Raw genomic sequence first — 6,000 nt, 5'->3', positions numbered from 1 at the left:
GAGGCAGCTAGAAATGCCCAAAAGCAAAGGGTCTCTTAAATCATCTGTAGAATCATATGTTTCCTGCTCCGACTCACCTGTTCACTGGTATTCTGGTAGTGGTAAACAGATTTAACAGATCATTTCAGAAAGTCATACACAAGACTTTTGCAAGCTTAAGAGATGTCATGGAAGGTTTAGGAGAAGCAGAAGCAAAGTTTATTCAGGAGGTACAAGATGATCAGTCCTGTGGCATCCCCCTCATAGACATCATTCATATGAGCAGAATTTCAATGAACTGTGCACAAAGTACATCTGTTTCATTGAGTTAATTCAGTGAAGGATTCATCAGACTGATTCAAACCAATATTATAATTCACTGAAAGTACCAGCACATATGATTCATTCAATGTTTGAGCGCAACAGTCACAACACAATAGAAAGGCGTGCTGTTTTGGCATTTATTCATGGGTTCATTCTAACTGCAAAATCAAATCTTAGGTAAAATATAATTTCTTTAGTTGTGATGCTGGAGATTCAGCAGTGGGGGAAATTGTATCAGTGGAGCAGGAAACTCCGCAAATACAGATTAAACGATATGCTGCTTTTATTACTATTTGTCACAATCCTGTTCTGTCTGCCTTTCGGTCTCTGTCTGTTTTCTGTTTGTTTATGTTTTTCGTGTGTATGTGTAATTGGCTGTGTCTGTGTTTCTGTTAGACGTGTTCTTTCCTATCCCCGCCTCCTTGTTACCCTTGTCACTCTCCCATGTTTAGTCCTTGTTATTTAAATTTTCTTCACCTGTTCCACATGTGCATTGCCTACATATTGTGCCCTCTTCCCTCTTGCATTTGTCAGATCATTTTGTGAGTTTTGTCAAGAGTCTGTTCTGTTTTTTTTTCTGTCTGTTCTGAGTCTGTTTTTCTTTTTGTTCACTACTTCCTACATGATGCAGAGTCAAGAAGGCCAGGAATCTTTTCTGACTCTGACAGGAGGGCAAGTTGTGAGGGGTATATTTTGGAGTTTTTGGTGTTGTCCTTGGGTCACGATCAGGCCAGCCTTATGCAAATGTTTAGGGCTAGTCTTAATGAGCCCATCAGGTCTTGTGTCCCGGAGATGGGTGAAGATGGAAGTCTTGCCGCTAAGATCAAGTTTGCCTGATGGGATGAGTTTATCTCAACCTGTGCCTCAGAGGACATTTTACATCCCAGCCGAGGTCAACGATACTCCCTCACCTGCAGCAAAGGAGCCAGAAGGGTCCGCTGATGACCACCAGGAGGTGGAGGGGCCCACTGCTGACCGCTAGGAGGTGGAGGCAATTCCTACTGCAGTGTTTCCGACTGTCCGGAGGAGGAGAAGGAAGCCGATTTAAGGTGCCTGCTCCCCAGATGCTGCCAGTACTCATGGCCACGGATGCCGTTCCCCAGTCACTGCCAGCGTTTACGGCCATGGAGGCCATTCCTCAGTTGCTGCCAGTGCTCCCGACCACAGTGGCCGTCAAGTTCCCTGATGCCATTGACGAGCCTGTCCTGTTCCTTGTGGCCAGCGACGAGCTTGTCAAGTTCCCTGAAGTCATTGAGTCTGTCCAGTTCCCTGTGGTCATAGATGAGCCTGTCCTGTTCCATGTGGTCATCGACGAGCCTGTCCTGTTCCCTGTGGTTGTTGAAGAGTCCGTCCAGTTATCTAAGGCTGCCGACAAGCCTGTCCAGTTCCCCGTGGCTGTCAACAAGTCTGTTCAGTTCCCCATGGTAGTCGATGAATCCGTCCAGTTCCCTGAGGCTGTTGACGAGCCTGCCCAGTTCCCTGTGATTGTCGACAAGTCTTTCCAGTCCCATGCAAGCCTGTCTAGTCCCCTTTGGCCGTTGATGATCCTATCCAGTCACCAGCAGTCACCATCCAGTCTGCATAGCCTCCTGTGGCCACCAAGGACCTGCTTGCTCTGTCCGTTGCAGACAGCCAGGAGGCGGAGGAGCCCACTGCTCTTTCCATCCACAAGAGTAGGAGGAAGAGGAGAGGGGTCCCTGCTTCAGGGTCTGTTGCAGCATTCCAGGAGGAAATTACGAATATGGCAATCTGTGGGTATTGAAAGTGCGCATAAAATATCACGTCATTTCATATGTGACAACACGTCTCATTGGAAGATTCAAATGCATCGCTGTGACAGATGATAGCTGCTGACACCTGTAGTCTCCTTGAAAATGCTGTTATATCATGCATCCATGCAGAGAACAGAGATTGTTTACTCCAGCTGCTGTGCTAGAAGAACTACTGTGAAGCAGCGATTAAGAATTTATAGACATTTCAGACGATGATAGGACTAAAAAACAGTGTGGATTCTATAGCAGAAGACATGTTATTGGAAGGTCTCGACCCCGATTTAGATCGGTAAGTTTCTACAGAATTGCAGCGATTGTTGCACTTTGTTCTTACAGTTTTTATGCATCTGGAGTTATTGAGGGACTTACTAAAATGTTCGACACAAAATGTTCGACATAAATAAAATATATCATTTGTGTTGTGTAGAGAGGAGTAAGTGTGCAGAAAGAAGCAATGGAATAATTTATGCCAGATCGCTGTATGAGAAACAAACAACCTAGTTTGGACAAGCATTTCTAATCCTGTTGGAGTGCTTTGATAGCGATGAGATTTTGGAAGTTTTATATAAACCTCATAAAATGTATATGTAGCACACAGCTATATAAATAGAACAAGACTCTAAATAACAAGTTATAAATGAGTACACAGAGGAGACAATGTAATAGTTTATGTCAGATTGTAGTGTGAGAAAATCAGTTGAGTAATAAGTAAGTTCTGATCCCCTTTTTGTTGTTCAATAGTGACAGCACTAAGAAAGTTGGATATAAAAGTAAAAATGTAGCACATTTGCCTTTGTAGAAAACAAGATGTTCTAGAATGATTACAAAGAGGGAAAATGTTATTTCCAACACAACATTTTAGAATGTCAGTTTGAATGTCATATCTTGTTCTCTTTATATGGCTTTTTTTTTCACAGTTTGCTGTGATTAGAAGAACACATCTAATCCTGTTTGCGTAATTCAACGGTTATGATTCATAAGATAAATAATGGGTTCCAGAGCACCAGCAAAACATCCTTGCCAGCCTGCAAAACCTGTAGCTGGTTCCAGAGTGCCAGGGGAAGAGGGAGACAGGGACAACACACATGCTTATTGGTAAGTAAAGTGTGTTCTTTTTTGCTAAGATGTGCATTTTTGCCAAAAAGAATAGATAAAATATGATATTTGGCCACATTTCTATCTGAGACATAAACCAACTGTGTGTTCAGACAGCTCCAATACCTGTTCTTTTGAATTCTCTTAGCACACATTCATACCACTAGCTTATAACTCAGACAGTAATCTGATTATCGAATTATTTTGTTTTCTAAGTGAAACATGTGAGTTTGGAATTACAATCTACTTCTGTGTTTGTTTTTCAATAGTGATGACACGGATGGTTGCATCAAAAGCAAGATGTGGACTCAAACAGTTTATGAAAAATAAACCCACAAAGTGTGTATACAAACTGTTTGTATTGCAGATTCCCTTTGTGGTTATACCTGGGACTTCTTTGTCTATAAGGGCAAGTCTACAGCAGCAGAGAAATTTAATGGACTGAGCTATGATTCAGTCATGACCATTGTAAATGAGGTGTCCAAAACTCTTCAGAGACCTCCTTGGGGGAAAAGATCTATGCTTGTGGCACCATCAGACCAAACCAAAAAGGCTTTCCCAATGCAACAGTGAACAAGATGCTCAGAAATGCAACACATGGCACTATTCGCTGGATAAGGGACAGCGATCTGATGTTTGTGGAGTGGAAAGACACAAGGGAACTGCTGATGGCCTCCACTTTTCACAAGGCCTTCACCGGTAATTATGTGCAGCAAAGGGTCAAAGGGAGAGATGTCCCTGTTCAAGCTGTTACTGTATCAAGGACTACAATAAGGTTTGTACTCTTTATTATATTGGACAAATTGTATGTTTATAGTATTATATTATCATGTACACATATTACATGTATGTTGGCTTGTCTAAAATTCCACTTTTGCTTTCCATCCAGGCATATGTGGGGAGTGGATCTCTCTGATCCCCTGATTGTCTACTACAACTTCCTGCACAAAACCAAAAAGCGATACCAGACTTGTTTTTTTGTAAACCCCTTTCTCAGAAGGCAATCAGAGAGACACTAACTTTGGAGCTTGCAGACATTCAGACTCCAACAATGACTAAAAAGCATTTATTACACATTTATACGATTGTAAACCATTAAAATAATTTACATTTAGGTATGTATACATTTAGATAGTCTAAAGCAGAAACAGATCTAACAGTTTGATATACCTCATAATATAAGCTGGCAACCAAGTGTCACTTTGGGGGACCTTTTGGAGTCTCCAAATGTCCTTTTCAGAAAGGCACCCAGACAAAACTTAGATAAAGGCTTACAGAAAGCTACTTTTTGCTAGTATTTACTTCAAATGTGAAACATAATTTGGTAAGACTTAGGGCTTAGGTGCCTATACCACAACATTGTGTATTTATTTCAAAATAAGTATGAAATATGATTTTTTTGAACTTCTTTATCTCTGTGTTAGTAACCGGTTGAGTAATTCTGAAGATTTCATAGTAAAATCTCAAGTGTTAGCTATCTAAAGATACTTGATTATGTGTGAAGTCAGAGGGATTCATGAGTAGTAAACCTTTTATTTTGGGTATGTCATTTACCCCGATCCACACCAAAGTGGCGGTGCTTGCAAAAGGGATATGTGCAATCTCAAGACATCATATTTATTGATGATATACATTTAATATTTACATTTTAAAAAAGCAAAATGTGTCCAAAATGTATGATAAAATAAAATTTTTACAATTAATGTTTCATACTGTACCAAGATACAAAAATGTCCCTTGTATGTTAAAAAAACATCAGCTGAGAGATATTTTTTTAATATACTAATATATATACACTATATACATATATATATATATATATATATATATATATATATATATATTATAAAACCACCAGCCTAATATTGTGTAGTTCCCCCTTGCTGCCAAAATAGTGCCAACAACCATTCTTCTCACCACAATTGTACAGAGTGGTTATCTTAGTTCAAACCAGTCTGATCATTCTCTGTTGACTTGTCTCATCAACAAGACATTTTCTTCCACAGAACTGCCACTCACTAGATGCTTTTTTGTTTTTGCCACAATTCTGAGTAAATTTTAGAGTGCATGAAAATCCCAGGAGATCAGCAGTTACAGAAACACTCAAACCAGCCAATCTGGCACCAGCAATCATCCATGTAATTATCTAACCAGACAATCGTGTGGCAGCAGTGCAGTGCATAAAATCATGCAGATATGGGTCAGGAGCTTCAATTAATGTTCACATCAACCATCAGAATGGGGAAAAAATGTGATCTCAGTGATTTGGACCGTGGCATGATTGTTGGTGCCAGACGGGCTGGTTTGAGTATTTCTGTAACTGCTGATCTCCTGGGATATATATACATATTCAGGGTTGGGAGGATTACTTTTGAAATGTATTACACTACAGATTACAGAATACATGCTGTAAAATGTAATTTGTAATGTATTCCATTAGATTACTCAAGGTCAGTAATGTATTCTAAATACTTTGGATTACTTCTTCAGCACTGGTCGATTTTTTCACTTGTTTTGACTATAAAGCTCTGCCAGTACAGGAAGACGTCTCGGGTTATGACTATAACCCTTGTTCCCTGAGAAGGGAACGAGACACTGCGTCGTTGAAAACGACTCTTTGGGGAACGCTCCTTAGCGTGCGCCTCTGAAGTATGAATGAAACTATTCCAATCTTGATTGGTGTTGCGTCATGACGTAACATGTGACGGCATAACCGGATGCATAAAAGTGACGCCGGCACACATACACATTAGCCTAGCGATGAAGCAAGCCGCTCTCAGGCCTTGAGGGGCGTGGCAGGACGACGCAGTGTCTCGTTCCCTTCTCAGGG

This window comes from Xyrauchen texanus, chromosome 12, assembly GCF_025860055.1.
Source record: "Xyrauchen texanus isolate HMW12.3.18 chromosome 12, RBS_HiC_50CHRs, whole genome shotgun sequence".
NCBI lineage: Eukaryota > Metazoa > Chordata > Actinopteri > Cypriniformes > Catostomidae > Xyrauchen > Xyrauchen texanus.
The sequence above is the reverse complement of the archived record's forward strand: the minus strand, read 5'-3'. Positions refer to the sequence as shown.